The sequence below is a fragment of the Rousettus aegyptiacus genome, unplaced genomic scaffold, assembly GCF_014176215.1.
Source record: "Rousettus aegyptiacus isolate mRouAeg1 unplaced genomic scaffold, mRouAeg1.p scaffold_m13_p_13, whole genome shotgun sequence".
NCBI classification, from domain to species: Eukaryota; Metazoa; Chordata; class Mammalia; order Chiroptera; family Pteropodidae; genus Rousettus; species Rousettus aegyptiacus.
Genome location: NW_023416288.1, coordinates 78,873,606 through 78,893,244, shown reverse-complemented (window position 1 = coordinate 78,893,244; position 19,639 = coordinate 78,873,606). Strand labels below are relative to the sequence as shown.

The 19,639-nt window shown below is 35.7% G+C and overlaps 1 pseudogene; it reads left to right on the top strand.

Annotated features, from left to right (window-relative positions):
* The first annotated feature begins 14,274 nt into the window (after window positions 1–14,274).
* Window positions 14,275–14,796, top strand: LOC107502402 (annotated as a pseudogene).
* Window positions 14,797–19,639: the final 4,843 nt, after the last annotated feature.

Below are 19,639 nucleotides of genomic sequence, written 5' to 3'. Positions count from 1 at the left end.
TTTCCTGAGTGACCTTAAACTAAAATAAGGTTTTGTATTTTTAAAAATTGTGTGTTTGGGATTGTGGAGTGGGAGAAGGAGAAGGGAGCAGAAATTGTACAAAATTTGCCCTGAAAAAGCTAGTTGTTTTTGAGAGGATATAAAAAATAAATTGGTAAGGACCAATATGCTAAATGACTGTCTTTAAGGAAACCTCTATTTCTGTGGGGGAGATTCCAGTATAAAGCATGCTAACATTAATTGTGATGATAATGAACATTAAATGAATTCGACTTATTAAATTTTAAGGAGTTTTGAAAGCTAGTTGTTAATTAGAGCCATTATTAAAAATCAAATTATATAAACTCAGAATTAAATACATTATATTAGAGACAAAGTTATAAATACTTGAAGTGCATTAATGACTAATTATTTTATTACATTTTACTGTTATGTATTTTCTTCGTAGGATGGATACATATATTATCTAATGCTGTGTTATTGTGCATCTCTTCCTAACATTACATTCACTGACATCATGTTGGCAGCTTATAATCATCCACGGTGGGAGAATTTACATTATGAAATTTGGCAAATGCTATCAATCAGACCTTCCTTACTCTACCCATCCTCTCTCTACAAACCATTAAACATTTACTAGTATACCAGTGATAATAACTATAATAACATAAGCAAGGGGGCCTGAGAAACCTCTGCCGTTTTATCAAATAAATTGGAAAACCAAAGCATGCTGACTTAATGGATGATGAATACAAAGGCCAAAGCCTCCATTTTAAGCTAAACACACATAGATTAGGCAGTGAATGGTCACACTCTTCTAGGCATTGCAGCCTTCTTCCTATGATGGAAGGAAAAACGTCTTACTGTAGATTACAACAGACTAGAGAACATTTGAATTGGGGAGATGATGAGGCTAAGAGTAAAAAGCTAAGAACAGGTAACAGTGAAATGCTCAGCCTCTCTGACTCCAAGTCTGCTTTGTTCAATAGCTTCTGCTTAGTCTTGCAGAAGACCTGCTAATCATTAGAGAAATTCTGCTTGAGCCTTGAGTATTGCAAAAACAGAAAGTGCCTCTCTCTGGATATAAAGAAAATATATATTGTTTATCAAAGATTTATAAGAACTTTGAGACAAGACTCAAATGGGCTAGGATCAACAGATTAAGCCCAATCTTCTTTGGACCCCTGCTGGCACCCAGATGTATGCAGTAGTATATTACCTCATGTCCTTCTCATTTCCCCTTCCCTTGATATAAAATAAGTCTGAACTCTGTACTTTCTTAAAATGGGTTTGAGATACCACTAGTTCCCCATCATCTCAGTTGGTGTCTACTTGATCAATAAACCTTTCTTTGGTCCAAATTCTGATGTTTTTAGCTTTGACCTTTTGAAGAATCAGGCATACAGACTTTGGGCCAGTAATAAGCAGAGTTTTTGCCTCACTGTCGTTTGTTGTGTGACCATGGACAAGTCACTTCACCCCTCTTACTGGATATTCAAAGGATTTAGACAGTGGTGAAATGATCAGATTTACCTTTTAGAAAGACCCTTCTGGTGTCTGGATGGAATTTGGGGGTCAGGGGTGTCCTGAAAACATGGAGACTGATTAGGATGTTATAGCTTCTCATCACAGTAAGAAATTGAAGACTAAGGACTGAGGGCAGTGGGCAGTGTCTTAAGGCACACTGCCAAAAACATAGTAGGCACTCAGTAATTACCTGGTCCACAAGAGAAAAGATGGTTCAATCATATTAAGACTGGTTTTGCTTCAAGGCAATGGAACTAGCTGAATTAGATCTGCATGACTTCCTAGCCCATTTCTCAATTCAGATTATGGTTAGTTTTCTACAAAGTGCATTCACACATGTATTGCGAGAACTTTTCTCATAATAAGTGAAGAAAATGAGCTGTTAAAATATAGAGTAGTGACTTTCAACCAAGATCCAACATGAGAAATACATTTTTCAGCATAATTCAGTATATGTATGTATATAAAAATGTGTGTAGAAGATAAAAATGAAAAAGTTGCATAAAATACCATTACCTTAATTGTGTGTAATGCACATGAATATTTTTTATTCTATTTTATTTAATTATAAAGTGCTGTGCAAGGCTCTCTAAACTGATTTCATGACCCTACGATGAGTTAAAATCCATAAATTAGAAAACACCTTTCTGGCAGAACAAGAAAATGTCATTTATGTCTTTCATTCAGACATACCAAATTAGTATAAACAACAAATGAACAATTAATAGAAAAAATTAAGTGTATAAAAACATTTATAAAACAAACAATAAATAGAAAACACTAACACTATTCAGTCTAGTTATAGAAAATATTAGCCTGCCACCAAAAGCTATACAATTCATCCTCTTTGCTAATATAGTAATTTTTGATAATATGTCTTTGTCTTGCCTAAAGATGTGCCAAATATGATAGTTTAGTCAGTGGCACTGTTAGAACTCTGTCTCATCATATGTGTGTAACCCACTTGCTTTTACAATAAGCGCCAGCAGCTATTCTTCATCTAGGGAACTCCTGCAAATGGCACCAAACTTTCCCATCATGTTTTAACCTACAAGTAAACTTAAACAAAACCAAAATCACTTCAGAAACTCTTTGATAAGAACATAAAAACAATATGGTAAATTGTCCTCAGCACCTTGCTGTATATAGCACCAGTGTTTTCTTGGTCATCCTGCAGCCCTCCTAAACTACACTGCCTCTGCAAACCCCAACAGAATTTAAGGCACACTTTACACTTATGGAAATACATGACATGAAAAAATTGATTCATTTCCTCATTGGCTTAGGTCACATAAGTATAAATGAAGGACACTGATATTAAAGGTAGATATATAGGTAAAGGCAAGGTGGGTTATCCATTTGATCACGTACTTGAAGATTGATCCATTGTAATTAATTGTTCAAGCTCTGCATCTTTCACTCCCTGTGTCATTCTCCCAAGTAGTACAATGTTCCTTATTGATCTGTTGGCCTAGTCCCAGGACCTGCTTTGGGTATATCCATGGTTCCTGGAGATAGATATCATAGGTTCTGATTCATAATTAGTGATCATTGTGTAGAACTTTAGATCCTTTTGTAAAAGGGAATCAAGATGATTCTGTCAGTAGCCACTTCCCACTGGAGTCAATAGAACTCCAGAGAGTTCTTCCCACTGAGACAGCCAATGATGGCAAAAGCCCTTGCTCTTTAGGCATCACTGTTATAGACAGTTTACTGAATGATGACTGTGCTGGAGGCTTTGGGGTTTCAATTCTTAATGAGCCAAAACTACTTTGATTAATTATATTATATTATGTCAGTAGGAATTTGGGAAATGCTTCAGGTGGCTAGAAAACAGGTCTGGAACTTTAAGTAACAAATGCTTGGATGGACTCAAGCATTCCGAGTTTTCCTGTGCTTAATATGTTACATTGCTATGTTGATATGTAATATCACAGATGGTAATATTAGTCATGAAAGAACAAAGAAGCCAAGTTCATAGCCAAATGAAAGTTAAAAGGAGGGTACAAAAAGTGAACTTACCCCACAGACAGGTTTTTCTTATTGAAAACGTCTGAAACACCATCGAACACCTTCCCAAGATCCATATGTTGGCACAAGCAGATGGAGAAGACTGTAAATCTCCCAAATGGCTTAGCTCCCATTCAAGGACTAAAACAAGGAGTGTGGTGAAATCAAATTCGGCAATGAATGGATGATCCTAATTTAACAATGGGCAGCCTGCCCACAAATTCTCATGCAAACCAGTGGTGGCTTCCTCTTTTTTTAATTAACTACATAGCCTTTTCCGACCAGAAGATTTAAATGTTTACTTCTGTTTTTTTGCGTCATTTGCATTTCTTTTGATTCTAAAAAGAAATTAACTCCTTAGGCTTATGAGGGCATCCTTTGAAGAAACATACAAATTTGGAAAAAAATTACCAATCAAAGCTCTCAATTCACTGCACATATTCCTGTCCAGCTAAATAAGATGGTTGGTATTTTAAATGATAACAATAGTGGAGTAATTTATATGCAATAGCCAATGTTTCTTGAAAAGCCAGGAAGTAGAGATCAGAATCTAGATTTAAGTAATACTGCTTTTATTGAAAAACAAAAACAAAAAAGAAAAAAAAAACTGTAAATTTCTAAGAAGGAAGAGCAGATTAGATTTTGAGTCATGTAGAACAATATGAAAGGTAAATTTCTTTTCCACTTGAGAAATTACACAGAATTCTTCTCCTCCTCATCTTTCAGATTAAATGTAGGAGGTATAAAGAGGAGTATTTCACCTACTCAGTATGCCTATTGTTGATTCATTTTGACAGAAGCATTCTCCTTGTCTTAAGCACCTGGGCTGTGATTAAGAAAGGGCAGGATAGTTGACTCTGACTACTGGAGTTATATTTGGAGGCTGTAGCAACAGAGAAGAAGGGCTGGCTTGGGTACTCTACATGGTTGTAGTACAGAATAATTAGATGGAATTGTACACGGAAAAAATTTGTTAGAGTTACCAAAAATATTTCTTAACGAGAAGCCTGTTGTGCTCTGAAGTAGTCAAAGGGATGCAATGAATATTTCATCTTTTGAAACATTTAACAGAGAAAGGGATGCAGGAATAGAAAGTATATCTTAGAGCTATTTTCTGTTGGATAAGAGCGAAGATCATCCATCTTCCTGGCCGTTATTTCTGCCTCAACTAATAGAGTTGGGAGACAGATAGCACAGATGCTGTAAACCATATATCATCAGAAGAGGTTAGATTTTCGAATGTGAACCATGGAGATAAAATCTTATTTCTATGCCTTATGGAGCGAAAACACAAATGTTAACTTTTTCTGCTAGTTTCCTATAGCAGATCATTCTACTGAAAATGCTAAAGGTATTTCTAGTTCTAGAAAAATAAACAGTAAAATTTGAGTTTATTGACATTGAGTGCAGATGGTTTATGGAGCATAAAGAGATGTCACTAATAAAGTTTTGAGAATGAAAATGATTTAGAGGACTGGTTATGGGAGAAGGAAAACCTAAAGAGAAGGTACCATTTCAGAGAAGGGAAGATAGCATGGACTTTGTAATCTGGTTCTGTACAACACTATAATTATCATTTAGTTAAATCTGGCTTTATACACTATGGTTTACTTAACTAATTTTTTTCTATTTTTTAACTGGTTGGTTGGCTTTTACTTTAAGTTTTAGTCATGTGTCTACTTAAGGGCATAATTAGCTAAATTATTCTTTGGTGTATTACGGAGAAGTTTTCAAATTTTGCCAAATTACAGTTTGTCATTTGGTAGGTCTAGGGATATGGTCTGAGATTATGCATTTCCAGCAAGCTCCTATGTGATGCTGATACAGCCGGTCTATGGACCAAACTTTTAGTAAGGTATTATTCCATTACTGCCTGCTCTTAATTTCACATTCTTCTGTAGATACAAACCAGTAAAAGATATTCCTATTGTGTAATATATAAGGTATGAATTTAATGTTATATGTCACTATTTTTCATCATGTTTCACAGTCTTCATGTTTCTAGAGCCATATCAAAACTTTGATGGCATATTATAAAATCATTTAAATCCAGTTGTCCCCAACCCTGGCTGCTGTGACATTAAAATCACTGGACACCTTTTGAAAAATACAAATATCCAGCCCCTACCCAAAGCCAATTCAGAATTTCGTAATATCATTTTGAAGTCATAATATCATTTTTCTCCCCACTTTTTTATTAGAAAAAATTTCAAATTTATAGAGAAGTAGAAAGAATAGTATGCTGATTACCCATATACCCACCATGTTGAAAGAATAGCTTAATGATTATCCATACATTCACATACCTAGATCTAATCACTGTTAATATTTTGTTATAATTATTTAACTATATGTTTTTGCTTTGACTAAATCTGTGGTTCTCAAGCAGGGGCAATTTTGTCCTCCCTGGAACATTCGTAATGTCTTAAGACATTTTTGGCTGTCACAACTTGGGGAAGAGGGCAGTATGTGATACTGATATCTAGAAGGTGAAGGCCAGAGACCCCATTAATCGTCCTATACTGCAAAGGACAGTCTGCTACCACAGAGAATTATCCAGCCTAAAGTGTCAATTGTGGCTAAGTTGAGAAACCTTGATCTAAATATGATTCATACTGAACTATTTGAAAGTTGAAGACATCTTCACTCCCACTCGTGAATACTTCAGTATCTCCAAAAGTGATGTTCTCTCATATAACCACCATGTTAATATCACACTGAGGAGGATGAACAATGGTTCCTTAATATCTTCTAATAGTGAGTCAATATTAAAATTTTTTGAATTTTTTCAATTGTACTCTAAATAATTTTTATGTTTTTTTCTTTAAACTACAATCAAATTCAGATTTGTGTATTGCATTTGTTTTATGTTTTGGGGTCTTTAAAATCTAGAACAGTCCTGTAATTTTTTTTTTTTTTCTTTTGCTTTACGAGATCGATCCAGCTGTCCCATGTTGTGGGTGTAATTGAATTATTTCCCTTTGTTTCTTAACTTGTTTTCCTATCCCCTGTATTTCCTGTGAAGTAGATGTTAGATATATATATAAAGACTTCATTATATTCAAATTAAATATTTTTAGCAAGAATATTTAGGGTGACTCTATGTACCTAATATTGCATTATAGCAGGAGCTATATAATTCCTGGTTTCCTCTCTTGTAGTATTGCTATATTTCATCACTTGGTTCACGCAGTTAACTCTCTCATTTTAGGGTCCATTTTCCCCTTTGTGATTAGGAAATTACTCCTTGGGCTAATTCTTTGGAATCTGTGAATTTCCTACACCCAACAAATTTTAGCTAATAGTTTTGGTACCCACTGATGTTTCTTGCCTGAACCACTGGCAGTTGCAGACAATTCAATTTCTTTATGTATTAATATAATAAATTAGCACAAATAATTTATGGAATTGACAACTCTTAGATGACAGATGGATTGAAAGTCACCAAGTTGAAATCCATACCTTCATTTATTATAAAGATGATTTTTAAATTTTATAATCTCCATTCATTAGGTAGATTCTCCTATGAGAAAAGACTACTTTTTTATGATTGGGAAATCAAATATAGTTTCTTCTAAAAAGTCAGGATAAATGTCGAATTATTTCTCTTAACTCTCAATTTCCAGAATAGATTTCAGTATAAAACGTTGATGTTGTAGTCATTTTTTGATTAGTCATTTCTAATACTGACTTTTATGAATACCAGGATGTGGCCAAAAATACTTGGAAATAACAGGGAGTATCACAAATTTTCTCTAATCAGAAAAAAAAACCAAGATTTTCTTTTCTTTAAAGTAAACTTCGAAAACACCATGTATATTCATAGATATTTTGATGCATTTAGATGTAAACCTCTATTGAATTTTAGAAAAGGAATATGTCATTAGCAAAGATACTTGTGAAATATCACTGTTTAATGGAAGTTGGATTTAAAGTCATCAAATTGAAATCTTTTTGTTCATAATTTGAACTATGTTTGAATAGTCTGTTTAGTCTCCCCTAAATCCATGGGTAGTAAGTAATGTGTGAAAGCCAAACTTTTTTCAGACAACAGTTGAACAAATATTCAGTCAGGTTCTTAGATTAAAATATTGTTGTGTTTGGAAATCATCTTTTTCCATAATGAAAAATAAACTTATTACAGGAAGCAACTGCAACCAGTTTTAACCTTTTGTTTCAAAGCCTCAAAGTTCTTTATTTCTGAGCCTAGAGTCTCATTTCAGTTGTTTTTCTTTGGGAATAACAATATTTAGTCCACTAGCAATTTTTAATTCACTTTGACATGCTATACCAGATTCTTAGATCAAACTTCAAACCTAAACCTGGGAAGGTAAATGTTAGTTCCTTTCATTCATTGTCTTAGGTCTGAACATAATGAAAAACTCTTCCTTCAGTTTATAACACGGTAAATTTGTTTTTATGATGAATAAATGGGCACTTAGCACCAAAAACTTGCAGGCATCATCCAGATGTTGCCAAAGTTGAGTGAGCACATGGAACTGGTCACATGGAGGCTTCTGTTGACTGAATGCACAATCTGGAAAGAAGATGCATTTTTTCAAGGTCTGGAAATTTTAATAGTGTCTGGCAGCTACTTCGTTTTCAAGATAATCCTGTCACTGTTTCTGGTTATAGGCAGGGGTGGGGGTAGGGTAACAAAAGCAATGGTTTGGTGGCTTGCTGAAACTGGGTGGAGACGTTATTATGTTGGCGCCTGGAGCATGAGCACAAATAAGCTTTAGAGTAAGGAACCTGTGATTGTGTTACTGTCGGTCATTTAAGGACCTAAATGGTGTGGGTGTGATGAAAGAAGGAGAGGGAGAAAGAGAAAAGGGAAAGAGGAAATAAGCTCTGCGGACACGAAAGCAATTGGTTAATGCAGTCAGACTTTCACTTTTTAAATAATGGTTTGGTTAGGTCCTTAATCCATAGCCAAGTGACTCCCTAAGGATTTATTAACTCATTATTTTATCTTTTAAAGATGTGCCATCAAAGCAACGATTTCTAAAGTTACAAAACCATCTTCCCAGTCAACTTTGGCTTGGTATATAAGGTTTGATAAACTGACTACTTTGTTGTTATGACTCGTCCAGCACTGTGTCCTGCCTCTCACTCCTGCCCTGCCACTGGTCACAGAGGAGTAGACTGTCACCAAATATTACTTGTTCATGCTCTAAAGAAATAAAAAACACTGAGCAAATGTCTTTTCAATTTTATTTTCATTGAACTGAGAGATTCCCTTTATTCTTCCTTACAGAACAGGCAGAAGCAAAAATAGACTACTTCCAGATGGGTTTAACTCCATGATCATTTTGATCACCTTGTTTGTTCTGTTGAGGCAAAACGCTAATTTTCTCTGAAATTAAAAAGCCCCATGACAAAATCAACAACACAGACTAGTAATTTAAATGTATATTAGTGTGTGTGTGTGTGTGTGTGTGTGTGTGTGTATATATAAAATTTATGAGAGGTCCTTTGGTTAATGGCAGAACTACACTTTTGAAGCACTTCTGTCTCCTTAGAAAGGCCCTCTCATTGAAGGAACTAACATATTTTAGAAATATCAATGATCTTGGGCTACCAGCTAGGAGGACCTAACACTTTATCTTTTTCTTTTCAAAATTATACATGTATTTAATTATGTACATAATATAATACCTGTGTATATGATTATTTAGTATATTATATATATATAATATAAACACTTAAGCTTAGACCCTGTAATGTACAAAATAAAAAAGGTTAGGATCCAAAGAGGAAACATCATGAAAAACACAGTAGAAAACAAAATGATTTGTGCAAATTGCAACATCAATTGATCAATGTTTTTTGTAAGTTTCACAGGGTCCTGCACTAAGAACCATAAAATTAGAATGAAGAAATTTGAATTGTAGGCCACTACAAACTTTCTCAAGAGTGACTTTTTGCCTGCAAGCCCTATTACTTTGTGCTTACTTGATGAAATCACCCATTAGTTCAACAGATATTTAATAGATACTGTGTGCTTAACATCATGGCAGATTTTTTGGATTAAAAATAATAACAATAACCAAAAAAGAGCCTCCTGGGAAATTTCCATCACATAGATTTATAGCTAGTAAATTTAATCACGAGTTATAGGTGCTACAATAGAAATAAATTCATAGATGGTAAAGGGTCAAACAAAAGAGAGGTGAATTCTATTTCCTGATAAACCTAGTTTCAGGTAGCATGGAAATTTTAAATTGACAATTAGAGCTGCTGCTACATCCAAATAGTTACTACTTTTTTCACTAGTGGAAACAGTTTTCTGGACACAGGTTTCTATGTGGTTAGAAGTGAACAGTGCAGATACTTTTTTGCTTTGTTTTGTTTTGATTTTTTCTTGAGGAAGTATTTGCTTTCACATTTTTCTTTATCTACTCCTAGAATAAATGGAGGTGCAAAGAATCTGGGGGTAAAATGAGGGCATCATTTGACACAGAAGGGAAACCAAGACTTCGATACTCAGGAAGCAACCTGGAAGTGACAAGGTGACAGCAAGGAGGGAAGATGATACAAAAGGAACACAGAGGACAAAAGTTGAAAAGAAAAAAAAACTTAAAAAAATAAGAAATGTGTTTTTGTTATTAAAAAATGATTTAAACTACAGGAGTTTTAAATTATGCTGAAGAGATGTGCTCTTGGCCATTAAGGAAGAAACTATAACTAAGACCTTAAGAGCAGGGAAGATAAGAGCACGTTCTATTTGAAGAAGGACCTTTATGCTGAGGAGGTTGCATGATAACATCTGTTATGAATTATCTAGCTCAACATTATATTAACACATAGGGGCTTATTTTCAAAGGGGTCCAAGACAAGCAAGTCACCCTACTCCCACAAATAAATAGGAGTTGTGTGTCTGAAATTCCTCAAAGTGCTAAAAGAATTTGTCTCTTTAACGACATTATGTATTTAATTGTTTGAAACCAGTTCATAGCAGACATGAAAGTAGTTTGTCCACAGAAGAGTTCCCAAGTCGAACAGTACCAACAAGCCCCATTTACACAATTCCTTTGTGTTGGTGAACTTTCTTATTTTCTTTTGTGGTTCACTTAGGAGTTTCTAAGGGTGTACAGGGAGCATAATTACAATCCACTGCGGGTGGCAGAAACCCTGAGGAGTCCCTTAAATGCTCTCTGTTTCAGGAGGGTATACTTAAAAAAATAGCAAGGAACTTCTCAGTTTAACCTAGACAACGGTCCACTTCCATTTTGGAGCTGGACATCTTAAATTTATAATGGCTCCTCTGTCTGCAAGACTGCAAGAGAATCAAATGAGTAAGGAGACCTATGTCGTCTCCTCTCCTTGGGCCCCTACTTTTCACTGGTCTCAGAACTCTCCCTCTCTTTTTTCCTTCTCCCCTCCCTCTTTTTAATCTTTCTCCTTTCTTGGCTTCCTTTATCTTTCCATGTTCTCTTATCCCTGTTGTATCACATAGAACTAAGAAAAATGCAGTTATTTTTAAAGAAGCAAACTGAGAACTAACTACTTGCATAGACATTGGTCAAAACCTTCCCAGATATTGTTCCATATGAAATAAAATGACATGTTCAAAGTTAGAAGCTGCGGAGTCTGATTATGCTTAGACTAGAAGCCCTCTCTAGTAAGATGGGAAGCTCTCTCTAGTAAGGATGGCTCTACTCAATCCACTTATTTCCAACCTTGCTCAATGTGGGCACCAACTGACCACCAAGAAGTTATTGTACGGGCTCCTCCCACATCCCTCTTTCTTTTGTGAATAATGAAAACTCAGTTTCTTATTTTATCACCTAACTACCCTGAATAGTCTCACTCCCTGAGGAAAAATTGTGACTCAATGACCTCTACTAGTTTAGGCTTGTCCTATGGTTCACTTCCTGTTGTCTTGTGTGGTTCAAGCCCACCATGGACATTTTATCGCCTTGCTAGATACAGATGTGGAAATGAGTAAACCCAGGGCAGTTGGGGACAGAAAAATAGAAGAAGAGGCTTACTTTGGAAAGGGATTCTAGACTCCACTTCTCCCCACCACAAATCACATACCCTATTGCTGCTGGCAGCCATCTTAGGACCATAAAGCAACCAGTGATAGGATGAAGATGATGATCCAGTGAGAGAGGAAAGAACAAGAAAGAAATGGTACCATGTCCAGGCAGTGGTTTACCCAATGCTGAAACTTATCTCTACCTCTGGAAAATAATGTTCCCTTATTTAAGTCAACTTGATTCCAGGTCTATTAAATTAAGCCAGAAGCATCCAAGTTGATATGCTTTCTAATGAGAAAAATAAAAAAGGTTTTACCTTTTCACTTTCTTTCCTTTCTTATGTCTCCCTCCCTCTCTTCTGTTCTCCCTTACTCTCTTTTTCCTGATGTTGGCTAGCAACAAGTACCTAGGGTGACTAACTCTTCTCATGTTTTTTGTGAGACTAGGAGTTTTTTGGGCTGTGGGCATTCACTGTTAAACAAACAAACAAACAAAAACAGGTTGATCCAGGGCAAACTAGGATGGTTAGTTACCCTATAAGGATAAGAAATATTTTTCATATGCATACCAAATATCACATAATTCTGGAAATTGGATGCTATTTTTCATGAGGACAAGCTTTTGATCGATAACAGCAATCCTTCTTATTATTCAGGAATAATGAAGAGAAAGAAAACAAACACAAAAACAAATACTTGGATTCTCATTCCTGGCATTATTGCTGCCTTCACCTGGCTATCAACTATGAGCCGCCAGGAACTTTAGAGGTACTGTGGTGTAAGTCCTTTGTACTGGAGTGGGGGTGGAAGAGAGAGAAAGAGAAGGAGAAGAAAGGAAGGAAGGAAAGAGGAAGGAAGGAGGAAGGAAGGGAGGAAGGAAGGGAGGAAGGAAAGAGGAAGGAAGGGAAGAAGAAAAAAGAAAGAATGAGAGACTGAGAGCAGATTTACCAAAGATCATAGTACTATTAAATGGCAGAGCTGTGGCAAAATAAGAATGTTTTACCTCAACTTCATTCTTTTCACATTTTCAGAGAAATTCATCAGTTCTCCTGCTCTTTATAATGTTCCATTTCTCTCATATACATATATTCCGAGGAGAAAGTGGTCTAGTGGTTGGAAGATGCAGGGAAGCCACATGACTGCACCTAGATGATCCTGGGGATGTCTCTAAGTTTCCTCAGCAAACAGGTTACTATTATCTGGTTTCTCACTCACATTAAAAACTTGTTATTTTATTGCCTGCTTTTCGGCTTTTATCTCCTTGTAGATGTCTAAATTGGCACTTCAAAATTAACAAGTTCTAACATTCAATTGGCCGTACCTGAGAAACAGAAAAATCTCACACTTCCTCCTCTTACCCTAATTCAGGACACAGCTCCTCTTGCCCAAATATTGCAATCACCCCTTAACATTTTACACCACAACGCTTGCCTCCCATACCTGAGAGATTCTTTACATGGAGGCAGAATGACCTTCCAAAGCTAAGGTCTGAGCCTGCTATCTCTTCTCTGTGAAGACTTTCCTGGCCAGCCCCTAACCCAGCCTCCTTTACTTTCTCCGCATCACTTGTTACCATCCAGTAGCCTATATATTTGACTCATTTATTTGTTTCTTACATGCCTCCTTTACTAGGATGTAAGCCTGTGAGTTAAAACCAGTACCTAGCACAGCCATCATTAAATAAATATTTGTGGAACAAATGAAAATAATTTTTTTATTCAAAACCCTCCAAAGGCTTCCCACTTTATTCAAAATAAAAACTAAAGTCCTTGTAATGGCCTATGAAGCCCTATGTGATCTACTTTGCCACCCCAAGCCACCAACATTTCTCTCTCCCTTACTTACTCAGCTCTCACACATTGGCCTCTCACAAGTCTTGGGTACGCCAAGCAATTTCCAACTCAGACCTTGACCCTCTCTCCTTCTTGCTCCTGCTAGAAGGAAGCTCCTTTCGCAGACATCTCCCCAGATTTCTCCTTCATGTTCCTCTGCTCTGACTATCTGGCACAAAATAACATTGTCCTTGCTCTACACTTGCTTCCCCTGTAGCCAGCATTCTCTTTCTCTACAGTAATACCATGACATTACATATTGTCTAATTATTGGCTTATTGCTTATGTTCCTTCCACCCCTAGCCTGTTACACTCGAATGTAAGCTTCATGTAGGGAATAATCTGGTTTGTTTGCTACTGTATTCTAGCCTGGCTTAGAGTTGCTCAATAAATACTTGTTGCATGAGTGACTGAATGAATGAATAGATGGATGGCTGAATGAATGACTTTACATAAGGTTTTTGTTTTTTTAGTAATTTCTCTTTACTGTTACACTTATTGCAAACATTTTTCCCAGTTTCACATTTGACTAATAATTCTTATGGTATTTTTATATGAAGCAGTAATTAATTTTTATGCATTTTTTTCTTTATAAATAGTTACCTAAAAAGCCCTTCCTGACCCAAACATCTGTTTAAGACAAACCTGTTTTTTTCAAATATTTTATGGTTTTATTTTTTGCTTTTACTCTTCTAACATATCTTGAATTCATTGCTTCACAATGATTATTTTCCAAAGAAAAATTTTCTGCATATTATGTATTTATTAGGATTATCAATTATCAGCTAATTCTTTCAATGCTAACTCTGTCTATCTCTATCTTTCTATTCATAGGTGATCCAGATTATTTAGGATAGTGTTTTAAGTTTTACAATTTTAGGAGATGGACAGGGTATGTGGCAGATCCTGCTTATCTATGAAATGCAGTTAGCATATCAGCTAGACCTATTTCTCTAATGCAGGGTAACCCTCCAGTTATTTAAAGATGTAAAAAAGGTTGAAGACTTGAAAAAAAAAAGGCCATGGAAGGTGCCATAGATGGTTCATTAATACAATCTACAGGGACTATCGATCTATTTCAGATGCTTATGGTAGAAAACAAAGTGATTTACCTCTACTGACTGGGAAAAATTGAAGACATGAACTCTACCTGCTGAAATTATTTTCAGCCTTTCCCCAAATAATATTTCAGAAGCTTTGAAAAACTTGATATCTCAGCAATTGACACTTCAATTCTAATTATTTATGTTGAAGATAGAGAAAAACAAAAAAATAATGACATAATATTTCAGGTAGAAGGTTATCGAGTTTCTCTAAAAAATCTTTTTAAAATAATAAATATTATAAAATCTAAAAGATATATAAACTATCTTCATAGGAAGAAAGTATTGAGATATTATTGAATTTATCATTTGTAGAATGTCAACAAAGGATGTTTTGTGAAATGACAAAAAAATTAAAACATTTTAGGATTTATAAAAATAATTATTATAATTTTATGATGTGGATTAATATTGTTCTTATATTTTATTTAAACCTGTTTCCTCTTAATTTTTAAGGCTAATTCTATAGCTATATTTGCAAAGTTCTAAAATGATACTATGAAGAATTTAATTTAAAAAATGTGTTGAATATAATTATAAAGTAGAAAAATAGTGGAGCTCAGTACAATATTCTGTGTTCTAATATAAGATGGTCACTTGATGAAGGTGTAGTCTGCCAGGTTTCTCCACTGTAAACTTACTATTCTTTCCCCCTATAATTAGTAAATTCTTGGGGAACAATGTATTCATACTGTGAAAATATCCTGCTTGTCCTTAAACTTTAATTAAGTAATTTTAACATCTATTGGTAGATCTTGCCTGTAACAATTATTACAGTGGTGTCCTAATGGAAATTTTTCTCATTTCTTCTAAATTTACTGGCTACAATTCTTCTGTAGGAGGAGTTGTGCTATCTCCCCCATTTACTTATTCAATTATTTATTTATGAGAGCAAGGGCTCATGGGTATTCATTTTAGTCTATGGATGCTAATTCAATACTACTGTTATTTATTTTGTTTCTCATAGTTTTATAGTTTTGGCCCTTTGGCCTAGGTTGGCTCCTTGGCCCTTTGCCGTGTCTCCGTTCTTTTGAGCACATTGTTACTCTTTGATATCACAAGGTGCTACAGATTCATCTTTTCTTTTTCACATTCTATGCTTGGAATTGATCATTTATCCAAAAAAAGAAGTAGCTAGTTCTTAATTATTCAACATTTTCTAAATAGTTTACAGACTTTAAGTTTATTTTTTCTTTATTTGGAACCGTATTCAGGCTAGAGAAATGCTGATTAACCTACCATGACAAACATAAATAGTTCAGGAATTAGAGAGATTACCAATTTTTATAATGTCTTCACATGCCTATTTTAAAAGTTTGGTTTTTTTAATTGATAACATTAGCAAAAACTAACACGATGCTTAGAGATTACTTATAAATACTGTCATCTAAGCTGAATAATCAGATTTCTGCTGTTTACACAACAGAATGAGCTGCAATAAACCTCATCTTCATCTCACTTCCTCACCCACTCTGCTATACCCTAATGGTGACTGAGGCATTTCTATAGACCTAAGGATCTATATAACACTATGTAAACAACTAACATGGAAGAAGTCTAATACCCCCAATTTATGGATACCCAAACTGGGGCTGAAAGTAAAATGAGTTCTCCAAGATTACAGATGTAGCAGTGGTTGGACGAGGGACCAAAGTCTGTGTTTGGAACCCACTGGAGTGTTCTTTAAAACTTCACAACAATGTTGAAGGAGGCAGGATTATGTTTCAGGTTCTGAAAGTCTTGACAGAGTGAGCCTACAAATGTCAGCTAAAATGGACAGAACTCAAATTAGACAACAATCAAGAGAACTTTGTTAATTATAAAATAAACTGCTTTGGGGAAAAAAAATTTAAAGTATAAATTTAACTTAGACTAAAGCCCAAAGATAGTGGAAGAACTGCAACTGTATCGCATACATCATGTGGGTTCCCCAAACCTCGCAAGTACTTTTTGTTACACTTGTTGAGAATTTAATCCTACATTCTCCAAACAGAGGCTCTCTTGTCCTGGTGGTATGTATGTATGTATGTATGTATGTATTTTTTATTTGAATAATATTGGTCTAACATATCAGGCAGTTTTTTAAATTATATTTTTTATAATTAAAAAAATTTAATTACAGTTGACTTTAAATATTATATTAGTTTCAGGTGCACAATATAGTGATTAGTTAATTATATAACTTATGAAGTGATCATCTTGATAAATCTAGTGCACATTTGACACCACACATAATTATATTATTAACTATATTCCTTATGCTATCTTTATATCCCCATAATTATTTTGTAACTATAAATTTGTACCTCTTAATCCCTTCCTCACTTAACCCATTCCCCCAATCCCCCTACCACTTGGCAACCATCAAAGTGTTTTCTGTATCTATGAATTTGTTTGGTTTGTTCATTTTTTTTCTTTAGATTACACATATAATCAAATCATATGCTATTTGCCATTCTCTATCTGATTTATATCATTCAATATAATAACCTTTAGGTCCATTTGTGTTGCAGGTGACAAGATTTTATTCTTTTTATGGCTGAGTAATGTTATATTGTATATATGTACTACTTCTTTATGTATTTATCTATTGTAAATAATGCTGCAGTAAACATAGTCTCATGTGTCTTTTCGAATTAGTGTTTTGAGATTTTTTTGTATAAATATTTAGAAGTAGAATTACTGGGTTTTTGTTTTAAAGTCTATATTGTCTGATATAGACTTTGTTTGTTTCCATTTTCATGAAATATATTTTTTTATTCTCTTACCTTCAGTTTTTGTGTCTTTCAATCTAAAGTGAAGCCCTTGCAGCGTATGCAATGATCTCGTTTTCTCACCTATTTAGCCACTCTATGTCTTGATTAAAGCATTTAATCTATTTACGTTTAAAATAACTTTGATAGATGTGTACTTATTGTCATTTTATTATTCATATTTTTGGTTTCTTCTTCTTCTTCTTCTTCTTCTTCTTCTTCTTCTTCTTCTTCTTCTTCTTCTTCTTCTTCTTCTTCTTCTTCTTCTTCTCCTCCTCCTCCTCCTCCTCCTCCTCCTCCTCCTCCTCCTCCTCCTCCTCCTCCAAAATGTGTCTCTAACATTTCTTATAATACTGGCTGGGTAGTGATGAGCTCCTTTAGCTTTTTCTTCTCTGGGAAGCTCTTTATCTATCTTTCGATTCTAAATGATAGCTTTGCTGGGTAGAGTAATTTTGGTTGTAGGTGCTTGCTTTTCATTGCTTTAACTATTTTGTGCCAATCCCTTCTGACTTGCAAAGTTTCTGTTGAGAAATCAGTTGACAGACTCATGGGTGCTCCCTTGTAGGTAACTAATTGCTTTTCTCTTGCTGCTTTTAAGATTTTTCTTTTGGTCTTTAACCTTTGGCATTTAATTATATTGTGTTTTGGTATAGGCCTCTTGGGTTCATCTTGTTTGAGACTCACTGTGCTTCCCGGCTTGTATGTCTATTTTCTTCACCAGGTTAGGGAAGTTTTATGTCATTATTTCTTGAAATAGGTTTTCAATTTCTTGTTCTCTTTCTTCCCTTTCTGGTACCCCTGTGATGTGAATGTTAGTATGTTTAATGTTGTCCCAGAGGCCCCTTAAACTATCTTTATATTTTTTAACTTTTTTTCTTGTTGCTGTTCTGATTGGGTGTTTTCTGTTACCTTATCTTCTAAATCACTGATTTGATTCTCTGCTTCATCTAATCTACTGTCGATTCCCTCTAATGTATTCTACATTTCAGTTATTGTATTTTTCATTTCTGGCTGGTTCATTTTTGTGTTTTCTACCTTCATTTTTATGTCTCCTCTTTGCTGAAGTTCTCACTGAGATCACTGAGCATCCTTACATCCAGCGTTTTGAACTCTACATCTGGTAGACTGCTTGTCTTCATTTTGTTTAGTTCTTTTTCTAGAGCTTTGTTCTGATCTTTCATTTGGGACATTTCTTTGTCTCCTCATTTTGGCTGCCTCCCTGTGTTTGTTTCTATGTATTAGGTAGAGCTGCTATGTCTTCAGGTCTGGGTAGAGTGGCCTTATGTAGTAGGTGTCCTGTAGGGCCCAGGGCACAGTCTCCCTGGTCAATTGAGCCAGGTGCTCTATGTATGTCCCTTTCATAGGTTGTGTGTGCCCTCCTGTTATAGTCAAGTCTTGATTGCTGTGGGAGGAGCTTACACTCAGGCTGACTGATTGTGAGGATTAACCATGACTACAGTGAAGGAGCTGTGTTGCAGGGTTTGACCCTACAGATTAAGGTTCACTTTAGCAGAAATGTGGTGCCTGCTCAGTCTGCTATTTGTTTATGTGTTTGGGTGGTGCTTTGGTGTGATCTAAAGCTGGTCACTGGGAGTATTGGTTCTGGGGCCTATTGGAGGGGCTTTTTATTGCAGGCTAAGGTCCGCCAGTGCCTGTATCCTGCGTGGGGCCACTTGATGAGTTACAAAGTCATCTACAGATGGCTGCCACCCTTGCTAAGCTTGAGGGTTACTTGAGAGTCCAAGTCATGGCATGAGGCAGCTGTTATTAGTGCCAGGCTTGAGGCTGCTTAGCAAGAGCATGGGGTACACCAAGGTCAGATGCTGCATGTTTGGGGTTTGTGAATGTTTGAGATGTTTTAGGAAAGTTTGCAGCATGAGCCAAGACAGACCATTTGTATGGAAAAGCCACTGGAAGCAGCTTAGGTAGGCTAACAAGTACAGTGGGGCAGAGTCCCTTAAAGAATCATCGAGGCATGATGAATGGTGTTAGCTAGGTTGATGGAGACTCAAAGTGATGGAAGGGCTCAACAAAGGAACAATGGATTCTACCAGCACTTCTGTCTGAGAGAAAGCTGTCTCTCTAGCCCTTGCCCTGAAGCAAAAAAATTCAGTACCCCCCCCCCCCCTTGTGTCCCTGGTGTCTTTCGAGCTGCTGCCCTAGTAGTGGAGCTCAGAACAAGTTAGTTCCCCCAAGAATAAGCCTATGCATGAGCCCTTTAAGAGGAATACCTTGGCTTTCAACCACTTTTCATTTAGCCACAACCTCTGCTGGTTTTCACAGCCAGAAGTTTTAGAGACTCTTCCCATCACTGAAACCCTGGGCTGGAAAGAGTGGTGTAGGGCTGGGTTCCTTTGCTCCTTTAGAGGGACTTCTGTAGCCAAAATATTCTTCCAAATTTTTAACTTTTACATGTAGGTGTGGCACCAG